This window comes from Bombina bombina, chromosome 4 (genome assembly GCF_027579735.1).
Source record: "Bombina bombina isolate aBomBom1 chromosome 4, aBomBom1.pri, whole genome shotgun sequence".
Lineage (NCBI taxonomy): Eukaryota > Metazoa > Chordata > Amphibia > Anura > Bombinatoridae > Bombina > Bombina bombina.
In genome coordinates this window covers 78519696-78532286 of record NC_069502.1, presented here as the reverse complement: position 1 = coordinate 78532286, position 12591 = coordinate 78519696, and the positions used below count along the sequence as shown (strand labels likewise).

Here is a 12591-nt window from a genome sequence, read left to right as displayed (position 1 = left end):
ATATATATATATATATATATATATATATATATATATATATCACACAAGTGCATTAGTTGTCTTTACACCAGTACTGTAGGATTGCTATAGGGAATGACACGAAAGTATTAGAGGTTTTTTAAGACAATGCTTTGCAAGGGGTAAACTATGTATCAGATGTACTAGCAATGTTAGCTTGCGAGAAGTTGACAGTATTTTGGAAGAATAGAACATATTTTAAAGATTTAATATGTTACAAAATTTTAAACGATTTAAAAGAAATACAGCATATAATAAGATTATACAATTTGTTCGCATATCGCAAAAAACTTAATGGAAAACACAGCTAAACAATAGGCATAAAAAGCACAATTAAAAAAGGAAATCAGCCCGAGTTGGTGTAGCACATAATAGAAAAAAACAGGCAACATATCCTAATAATAGTATGTGATGGTATGTAGGATATACAGATATATAGACATAGCTATATAGGAATATTACCAGTTGAGGAAAATAAGTATAAACCTCTTACCTAAAGTTTTTTTTTATATAAAAATCCAAGTGTAATGTTACTGAGTGATACCAATAAATAACCTATATGGTATAAACATACCTATGGGTATTAAATAAAATTAGAGGAATTGTGGTATAAAGTTGTGTTCAGATACAAGGTATTGGTATGCCTCAAAGATATATTCTAAAAGAAATTATAACCTATACAGGTTTAAAATAATACAACTTAATATAATAAACTTATGTGGCCTAAGGTGTGTTTTAAATGGCTAAAGGTGTATTATAAGACTAGCTCTATGTAATGGGGCTAGAAGGTTCGTTGGTCACAGTTGTATGGAAACCTTTTCAGGTACACACCAAGAAAAGACAAGATATTTTAATCTAAACCCAATAGGGGTTTCAGAGAACTTACACAGGGGAGAATGATTAAGTACATTTTGGTTTAAGAGGGAGGCTACAATATTTTAAAATTCATAAACTTGTTAACCAGGAGGGGGTTAATAGAGAGAGGCTTAAGTGTTTTAAGTCCTAGTGCTTCATATATCCTTTATATATCTACAATAGGTGTGCAATTTCGAAATCTGCATTTAGACCTTTAGGATGGATACTATCTAATTCAAAGATCCATTTGTATTCAGCAGAAGTAACTTATTTCTTTAAAGTGTTTGTACAGGGGTACATCAGCTAAAATAATGCCAAAGATGACTCCACCTCTATAGAACAAACTCCCAATGAGAACAAACAAGCAAACTTTATCGAGGTATACTCAGGTACACACCATAGACAAAGCAACACAGACTATACACAAAATAAACATTATATACACCATAGAAGTTTTAACTACCCTACACCAGGACCCCACTATAGGAGCTGCACAAGAGAACACCATTCCCAATACCAACCCTCAATTAAATTTTACTTTAATGATGATAATCAACAACATGCTAACTTTGACCGCATGCATGAAAATCGTCACAATACATATGAGGACTATTCAGTTGTTCAACCATCTAGGAATAATTATCCGACATTTCAACATTCTAGAAATGAGAACTTCCATTAATTCAAAAAATGACCAACCAGGATACAAACATAAGGCAAATCACAATTTGTCTGACTATAATTCTAATCAACATAAGACAGATTGGGGTCAAGAGGCAACCCCTCTATACATTCCAAACTGGAGACAGGAGGGAACTCCGAGATACAGACACTCTAACTGGAGAGATAACTATAAGAAAGGTCCCAATAGGTACTCTACAAGCTACCACCAATAACAACAATCAGCTGAGAGTAGAAACTATGGAGATCTTCATCCCCTCAAGAAGTCCTATTTTAGGGGAAAGCCTAAATTCAAACTGCGTTGTTCAAACTGCAGGAGGTGTATTAGAAATTGCAGACACCCCAAAAAGGCGCCTCATAGCGGAAGAAGAGGAGGAAGGAGAATAAATAATCCCAAATATAACAGCAAGAGCACACTTACATCTGAAAACTGTGTCAACAAATCTGATGTTTCAATCAATCATAAAGCCTTGTGCTCCAGTCAATCTTCCCCAGTGACACATAAAGGTATTTTTAACCTAAGCAAAGCCTCTCTATCAGAAAAAGATAAAGAAGTCCTCAGTTTAGGGCTATCTTTTGCCCCAACTGCAAAGTTGGACAAGTTCCACACATATCTAAGTGCTTAAAGTCCTGGTAAGAAAACTCACTTTAAAGAGATTTTTTCTTAAATCATCTTTGGAGTATCTCTCCCATAATCTTACAAATTTTTCAAAAATACCTGTTTTTTACCAGTTACCAAAAATCCATAAAGACATTAAAAACCCACCTGGAAGACCAATAATTTCAGGTATCGGATCATTAACAAGTAATCCATCAGCCTATATAGATAAACATTTACAAACATATGTAAAAACCCTACCATCTTTCCTTAGAGACTCTACCAAAGTATTTAACACTCTGAAAAAAATAACCTGGAAAAAGGAGTACATCTGGGTGACATGTGACGTAACATCACTGTACACCTGTATCCCCCACTCTGAAGGTCTAAAAGCAGTGGAGTACTTTCTGGATAAGGATCTTACCATACCACCCATACAGAAAGAGTTTATCCTAAATGGAATAAACTATATATTAACCCATAATTATTTCCACTTTCATGGGAAATTCTACAATCAGCGATGCGGTACCGCGATGGGGACCAAGTTCACACCAAGTTATGCCAACCTATATAAGGGGAGATAGGAGTCCATCTTCTGGGACTCTTGCTCAGCCAGTGCGGACTTGGTCCTCTATCACAGGTACATCTAAGACATTCTAATAATATGGAAGGGAAGTCTAGAGGATCTGAATCATACCCTCAGTGTGATGAATAAAAATACGATCAATTTAAAATTTACACACCAATATTCCTATAGTGCAATTAATTTCCTAGATCTGAGGATTGACTCCCATAAAGGATCAATACATCCACTTTTTTTCAAACCAGTAGACTGCAGCAACTATCTCCATCAAAAAAGCTGCCATCACAAAAATTGGATTAACAACATACCCAAAGGACAACTTATGAGAGTTAAGAAAAATTGTTCCCAACCAGAAGAATGGTGTTCACAATCAAAAATCCTTTTGGACCGTTTCAAAGAAAGAACAACACCGCCATAGAAGAAGTGGAAAAGATTGATAGCAGTACCCTACTCAGCTATAAGAACAAAGATGTATCCATAAATCAACAAATCTTGGACGTCCCTTTCATCACAAGAGTATAGCAAAGATAAGCATAAAATTGAGAGAATTATAAGACACTGGAACATCCTTAAAGAAGATAATATTATAGGGGAAAAACCACATTTCATATATAAAAAAACAAGAAATCTTAAAACTATTTTGGCACCAACTACTAAGAGAAAAAAGCCCAATATAATAAAAGGGGTTCAAGGTGACACACTTAAAGATTTTTTTCTATGCTACAAATGCAAAGCATGTAAACATGGCCAAAGGAAGAACTTCTTTGAATCATACATTACAAAAGAAAGATTTAAAGTAAACCAAATGATTTGCTGCAAAGACAAAGGAGTAATATATTTAATGGAATGATCATGTGGACTCCAATACGTAGGCCAAACGAGTAGGTTTCTAAAAAACTGCATCAGGGAACATCTCAAAATAGAGGGAAACATAGTTGATATACCCCTGTACAAACACTTTAAAGAAATACACAATTGGGATACCAAAGCCCTAAAATTTATGGGAATACAAAAAATACAGAAAGACTGAAGTGGGGGGGGGGGGGGGGGTTGGGGGAGATTTTGAAAAGAAGTTACTTCATGCTAAATACAAATGGATCTTTGAATTAGATAGTATCCATCCTAAAGGTCTAAATGCAGATTTCAAAATTGCACACCTATTGTAGTCTCCCTCTTAAACCAAAATGTACTTAATCATTCTCCCCTGTGTATGTTCTCTGAAACCCCTATTGGGTTTAGATTAAAATCTCCTGTCTTTTCTTGGTGTGTACCTGAAAGGTTTCTATACAACTGTGACCAACGAACCTTCTAACCCCATTAAATAGAGCTAGTCTTATAATACACCTTTAGCCATTCAAAACACACCTTAGGCCACATAAGTTTATTATATTAAGTTGTATCTTTTAAACCTGTATAGGTTATAATTTCTTTTAGAATATATCTTTGAGACATACCAATACCTTGTATCTGAACACAACTTTATACCACAATTCCTCTAATTTTATTAATACCCATAGGTATGTTCATACCATATACGTTACTTATTGGTATTACTCAGTAACATTACACTTGGAATTTTATATAAAAAAAAACTTTTTTATACTCATTTTCCTCAACTAGTAATATTACTGTATAGCTATGTCTATATAGCTGTATATCCTACATACCATAACATACTATTATTAGGATATGTTGCCTGTTTTTTTCTATTATGTGCTACACCAACTCGGCCTGATTTCCTTTTTAAATTGTGCTTTTTATGGCCATTGTTTAGCTGTGTTTTCCATTAAGTTTTTTGCGATATGCGAACAAATTGTATAATCTTATTATATGCTGTATTTCTTTTACTTCGTTTAATTTTTTTTAACATGTTAAATCTTTAAAATATGTTATATTCTTCCAAAATACTGTCAACTTCTCGCAAGCTAACATTGCTAGTACATCTGCTACATAATTTACCCCATGCAAAGCATTGTCTTAAAAAACCTCTAATACTTAAAGGGACAGTTTAGTATAAATTAAACTTTCATTAATAACATAGGACTTTTATTTTTAATCAACTTTCCAATTTACTTTTAGCATCATATTTACTTTTTTCTCTTGGTATTCTTAGTTTACACTAAACATAGGTAGGCTCATATGCTCATTTCTAAGCCTTTGAGGGCTGCCTCTTATCACAGGCTTTTTAAATCTCTTTTTAACACAGAGAGACAGAAAGTACACGTGGGCCATATAGATAACACTGTGTTCAGGCACAGGGGGTTATTTAAGATTTAGCACAAAACAATGCTAAATTTAAGACAATAGATAATAAATAGTAACACAGTCATGTGATCAGGGGGCTGGAAGAAGGTTCCTAGATACAAGGTAATCACAAAGGTAAAAAGTATATTAATATAACTGTGTTGGTTGTGCAAAACTGGGGAATGAGTAATAAAGAGATTATCTATCTTTTAAAACAATAACAATTGTCCCTTTAATCCAATTGTGTAATTCCCTATAGCAATCCTATAGTACTGATGTAAAGACTTGCACTTGTGTGATATATATATTTTTTCCCATAATAATTTTTTTATCTGTAATAATATTTACGAATATGTGCTTTCTAATGGCTGCCCATAGCCTAAATAAAATTTCCCAACTCCAAAATGGCGCAACAAGCCATATTAATTTACAATTGTACTGCCTTCTAACACATTTTTTTATTCTGGTATATAAATGCCTGTTATATAACCTGTATTTCTATTCGAATAAACCCAATTACCTGTATAAGTCATAAATATGCCAGGTACTACGTGATGCGTAATGACACGGAATGATGCTACACCCCCTTACACAGTATTGGTTGAACAAGTCTTTAAATATTGAGAACACTCTCAGCTTGTATAGTCTTGATAAAGCCTCGGTGCAGGCTGAAATGCATAGACCGCTCTTGTAAACGACATACCAGCCCGAGTTTTTCTGTAAAACGGTGAGAAAATTTTCAATTGTATTTCTATTATTGAGTTTGTTTTGTGCAGCCCTTTGTGCTCTCTTTTTTTTACAGGTATCTCATTAATTGGATTCACACTACACCTATCTTTGCTTGTTGTCCACAGAATCACACTACACCTAGGATCCGTTTACACTTCCCTTATCTGTGACATTCTATTTGTAATTTTTTGGGGACATGTTCACTCATATCCCTCATCAACTCTGGGACACTCCACCTATTTTTATTCACCCCCTTTTTTTTCCTTATTTTTATTTTTTTCTCCTTGGATATCCTCATATCCTCTGTGCACATATATTTTTTAATCCACTTTTCAAGATTGGCCAATCATTTTTATGTTAAGTTCTAATACATGACCTTAACATCTTCTGTTTATTATTATTGTTTAACTCTATAGATCTTTTATATTTTTTAATACCATATTCTATTATATATATATATTTTTACTTAAACTGCTTTACTATTATCATTATAATCATTTCTAGCATTCTTTGTATAACCACTCCATTAATTTCTATCAGCACTATTACTCTTCATATTTTTTCTTACACTAGGATACTGCTCTATTTTTAAACTACTCCTGTGATATAACGCAACACCTACTAATAGTGTTGTATCTTTTGTTTGGATGCGCTCCTTCACCATCACACAGTCTATATAAACTAGAATAATTTTGTTAGGCTATCGTTCCTTTGGAGGGGGGGGGGTCTCTCTCTCTCTCTCTCTCTCTCTCTCATAAAATGACTATTTCAACACTATTTAAATATGACTGTAAATACAAGTTGTCTTATGTCACAGTAACCTTGTTATATTGGTAACATATACATTTATGTTGTTTACAGCATGTATTCTACAGCACAACAGAATCGATTTCTAGATATCAGACTAATTGTTATAGTAAAACATGTTTTGTTGTTGTTTAAAACATGATTATTTAAATACATGAACTTTTTTTTATATTTTGTTATTTAGATTTCCCTTTAAATATGCAATAATGCTTTACAGTATATTCATATCACAAAACAATCTGATAATGGCATTGATAACAATATACAAAGAATTGCAGCTAATTAAGACTCTAGAAAGATTTTAAAGCCTAAAATAAACACTAACATTAGTATTAGAAGCTAAACATTGTTACAATATAATTTATACAGTAGCTTCCATATACAATTGTTTCATTATGTCAACAAAAGGAACAAAACATATTATTAAGAGAGACTTACATAAAACCGGTAGCTTTCTGATGGGGTTTACTTTGGAGCAGACTAAGGCTTTCCTTAATGCAAGGGCAGCTACAGTGCACCTTGATTAAATTGTCACTGCATCTTCCTCATTCTACTGATTGTAAACTACAAGCTAGGAGGTTCAGGTGTGCTTACTAACCTTTGCTCACATTTCTGCAACCTCTTCCTCATTCCAAGTGTGATAAAGAGTTCCCATATGAAAATGTACTGCATTCACTAATGAGATGTGTTTGCTAATGTGGAAACAGTTTAAAGTAATGCAAAATGATATCTCAGCACTAGTTTGTGCTACAGAATACACAGGTTTTGCTGGAATGCAAAAACACCAGGCACTTGAGCCCTAGAATAATAAAGCCCCGCCCCAAAATCCCAATTTAAAGGAACAAGCACATGACAGCACTTGCAAATGCAGTGGTATATAGAGTATCATGCACAGCCCAAGGGACACACTAAGTGTTACACTCACATAAACACACAAACAGGAAACCAGAGTCAAACATATACTTAGAGAAATAGAGTCATGCAAACACAAACATAAAGAGATACACAAAGAGTTACACTCACATAAACACACAAACAGGAAACCAGAGTCAAACATATACTTAGAGAAATAGAGTCATACAAACACAAACATAAAGAGATACACAAAGAGTTACACTCACATAAACACACAAACAGGAAACCAGAGTCAAACATATACTTAGAGAAATAGAGTCATACAAACACAAACATAAAGAGATACACAAAGAGTTACACTCACATAAACACACAAACAGGAAACCAGAGTCAAACATATACTTAGAGAAATAGAGTCATGCAAACACAAACATGAAGATACACACAGAGTTACACTCACATAAACACACAAACAGGAAACCAGAGTCAAACATATACTTAGAGAAATAGAGTCATGCAAACACAAACATAAAGAGATACACAAAGAGTTACACTCACATAAACACACAAACAGGAAACCAGAGTCAAACATATACTTAGAGAAATAGAGTAATACAAACACAAACATAAAGAGATACACAAAGAGTTACACTCACATAAACACACAAACAGGAAACCAGAGTCAAACATATACTTAGAGAAATAGAGTCATGCAAACACAAACATGAAGATACACACAGAGTTACACTCACATAAACACACAAACAGGAAACCAGAGTCAAACATATACTTAGAGAAATAGAGTCATGCAAACACAAACATAAAGAGATACACAAAGAGTTACACTCACATAAACACACAAACAGGAAACCAGAGTCAAACATATACTTAGAGAAATAGAGTCATGCAAACACAAACATGAAGATACACACAGAGTTACATTCACATAAACACACATGCAGGAATTCACAGACAGACAAACTCATGCATGAATCCAGAAAGAGTGACACAGACACAATCACATGCAAATAAATAGAGGGCATATAAAGTCATAGGTACACACAAAGGGTTACATACATACACAAAAAACGCATTCATGCAAAAAGCTACAGAGCATTCACTTTTTTTGTGCTTTTCTTAAAGGAACAGTCTAGCCAAAAATTAACTTTCAGTATTCAGATTAGGCATGCCATTGTAAACAACTTCTCAATTTACTTTTATCATCAAATCTGCTTTGTTCTCTTGGTATTCTTGGTTGAAAGCTAAACTTCGGTAGGTCATATGCTAATTTCTTAGCCCTTGTAGGTTGCCTCTTATCTGAATGCATTTTGAGTTTTTCACAACTAGAAGGTGTTAGTTCATGTGTGCCATATAGATAACATTGTGCTCATGCACGTGGAGTTACCTAGGAGTCAGCACAGATTAGCTAAAATGCAAGTCAGTAAAAAGAATTAAAATAAGGAAGCAGTCTGCAGAGGCTTAGATACAAGGTAATCACAGAGGTAAAAATTATATTAATATAACCGTGCCGGTTATGCAAAACTGGGGAATGGGTAATAAAGGGATTATCTATCTTTTTAAACAATAAAAATTCTGGTGTAGACTGTCCCTTTAATGTTCCAAATGGCCTTGAAAGGAGAAAGATGGACTATGGCACTTATAATTATTTTAATGTTCTTTAATATTGGGATAATAGGTTTGTCAGCCCTGATTTAAGAACTCGGCTGTTTAAAGGAGATCACTTGAAAAGCTTAAAATGTCTTCAAAGGGCTCTATTATTTTATCATATGGCGGACATATTCGCCCCTGTCCGTCTCTGGATTGCTGCCTGGATTTACCATTGTACATGAGTGCTCCTGTGTGCTCGCAGGCAACCCTGCCTGTACACAGCCAATAATTAGTGGGCAGAAGCTGTCAATCTCCCCAGTAAGAAGAGACCGACAGAACAGGGAATGGAAGCAGTGGTCTGATCACTTCTCCTTGTGCAAACCTGTGATCGAAGGGCTTGATAAATCGAGCCCATATTGTAAACTTAGAAATCAAAAGAATATTGTGTGTTGGAGTTTACAGAATGCTCATTCAATTTACTTAAAGGGATATAAACCTTTTTTTGTGACAATTTTAAAAACAGTTTCCAGTTTACTTCTGTTATCAAATTTTCTTCATTCCCATGATATTCTTTGTTAAAGAGATACCTAGGTAGGCGTCTGGAACACTAAATAGCAGGAAATAGTGCTGCCATCTAGTGCTTTTGCAAAAGGATAATATTCTTGCAAAACTGCTGCCATATAGTGCTCCTATACGCATGAACATTCCTGAGCTTATGTCCCTACTTTTCATCAAAAGATACCAAGAGACCAAAGAAAATTTGATAATAGAATAAATTAGAAAATTATTTTAAATATGTGCTTTGTCGGGGGCGTGTTCAAGCAGTGGCTCTGTGCAGTCGCATTCTTCTGTAGCTCCGGGAGAAAAATCGGTAACCCGCCGGTTATTACCATCACTTTGCAGCCTCTAATACTATTACGATTAACTTCGTGTACCATTACAACCACAAACAAATTTCCAACTTCAGTTGCTGTACTAATGATCCAGGAGGCGGAATGGGACGGCCGAGGCCTGTAGCGGGAGCAACTTTAAAGCAACGTCCCCCCCACCTCGATTCCAGGGGTGCCTAGCCAGAACTGGATACTTTTTATACCTATAACAATATTGTAGACTATCAAAAGCCTTTCTTATCATAAATAGGCATAATCTCTTAAGCATCGCAACCACACAGTAGGTGTCGGCGACGACATCAGGCAGCCACAATGTGGGCCGACGTCTCTTCTACCACTTTGGATCTCCAACTAGCTAAAATAGAAGCCCTGCTGCAAGCAATGATAGATAAAGCTCCTTTGGAGCAAGACCTACAATCTCTTATGGAAAGAACAGGAGCCACTAAGGTCACGAACCAACGCTGCAGCAACCTATGGTGAATGGGCCTGATTCAATTTTGAAGATCAGGGAAGATGGGCAAACTATCATGCTGAGGGATAGAGAACCTACACAACTAGGAGGTTGCATTAAAACAACATCCTCGCCGATAACTCTAGGCAATAAAGATATAGCAGCGGATACTCCGTCCTGGCATAACATGCAAGCTGCATACTTCTTTCTAACATCGGACTCGCCTAGATGGAAACGCATCGCCGCTCAATCTAAAATGGTACCTGGACCATCAAGTTATCCCCAGATGGGAAAATTGGGCTCAACACATACGACTGTCAGCATTGGCGAGCAGAGAATACACCTTACTACTTTAATGATTCCAGATACCACTTGGCAAACAAGATCACATCTGTGGGCAAAACAGGACTCAGAGTCGCTGTGGCTGCCGCGGGGGCTAGGGGGGGGCCCTGGGGTGGATGCAAATTTGGAGACTTTAAGCTCATCAATTTACATTATGTATCCGGATGATAATCTGACCATATATGTTATATGACAGACCTCAATGTCTTTTATAATTCCTCAGGGACTACGAACCATCCCTTAACATGCCATGATGTTACAACTGCCAGATACTCAAAGCTATTGAAGGGTGCTGCCCAACCTTGCCCAGCTACCCTCCCTGAAGGCGCCTATGCTCAGATTAGTATGCTGATAAATTCTGGGGGCTTACAGTATCCTTGCAATGTATATTCACCAACAGACTCTCTATAGGAAAGTATTGATGACTCAATTGAGATGTTTACCGTATTCTGTTTGGTTTTGTGATGACTGTTTGGTTTGATGTTTTATGGTTTTGAATATACACTTACAGTATGTGTGTTAACATGTTCGCCACGTGGATGCTATAGCTGCAGCACAGGGGAGGTGATATCATAATATTAATATTACCACTACCCTTTAAAAGTTCCTGACACATAAGGTAGATCAGTGGCAAAAGGAGACAACCAACTCCCTTGATCAAAACTCTCAGGCTGATTATTGCATTATCAATAATACTAATGGCGTGAATGTTGAGCACACACCTTGTCACCTCAGCCGCGGCTGATGGCCGCAGTGGCAGGTGGGGGGATATCTATATATTATACAGATGGGATGCCGCCACTTATTTGTTATTATATATACCTGACTGCCTTAACATTGAATCTTCCCCTGCTCTCAGTACCCTTCCTATATCATTAGTTAAACATTTTGCTTATTACCTACTGCTATAAATCCATTTAAGTGTTGCAGGGTTATGACACTAAGGATATAAACACTTTCCCTTCTAATCCTAGAATATAAATGTTCTTTTTCCTTTTGGGCATACTTTCCCTACAGATTATCTGAATAAACCCACTGTGAGGCCTATCCAAATGTATTTAAGGTTTTTATATAACGCCTACGTCTTACCTTTTCCACCTGAACATAACAGTTATGGGTATTACCAAATACAATGTTGATATATACTTACTGGCTATTTGTGTCTCTACTTCACTATAGTCCAATAACCTTTAACAACACCACATCTGTTTTCTTGAGATGTAATTTCTTTTTCTTTTTTTTTATTTGTTATGTTAAATCCTATCCCCATATACCTATAACACTGTTTATAAGTGACTTTATTAAAGACCCAAGAGAGGTCTGAAATGCTAAAATTGAGAATTAGAAAGAAGTACACTGACTCAGAGAATGTGATTCCATATGCTGGACCCTGTCTATAAATATAAAAGGAGGACAAACTACTTTAATCTGTTAATATTATATCTTTCTATTCCATCTGATCTTATGTATTTTGATATATACCCTAAGCTAACACAGCATCTGCTAAATTCTGGCTCTGACAAATTTGTTAGCAAGAAAAATACTAACCTTTTCAATAATGACAACTGGCACAGGGTCTAATTGCGTAAAATTGTAATATACATTGCATGTTGCATGTTTTCTCGCAGTCAATGTAAGGGATTCATTTGATGACATATTGTACTATAACATTTTTGACTTATGCCATGTGCATACAATTTATGATGTGCACTTTTGTTTGATATAAGTAAAGCTTTTTTTAAAAAAAAAAAAAAAATTCTTTGTCCCACACTCCCTAGAAAGGCATAAAGCAAAATCGGTAACCTGTCTACAAATTCCTGCAAACTGCCTAAACCAGCTATTTGATCTGCAGCATTGCAGGTTACAGAAATTGCGTGGGACTCACACAAGAAAGGTGTTTAATGTAAAGTAAAAACAGCTTTTGCAACAG

At 35.5% G+C, this 12591-nt stretch overlaps 1 protein-coding gene across 2 annotated transcripts in view; it reads right to left on the bottom strand.

Moving 5' to 3' along the window:
• The window catches only part of LOC128655921 (uncharacterized), a 233721-nt gene extending 226460 nt beyond the window's left edge, over positions 1 to 7261 (bottom strand). Inside the window, exon 1 of one of the 2 annotated variants that reach the window (XM_053709526.1) lies at positions 7114 to 7261. The gene's annotated coding sequence lies outside the window, so the exon portion shown is untranslated. The other variant, XM_053709525.1, reaches the window with a different exon arrangement.
• Positions 7262 to 12591: the final 5330 nt, after the last annotated feature.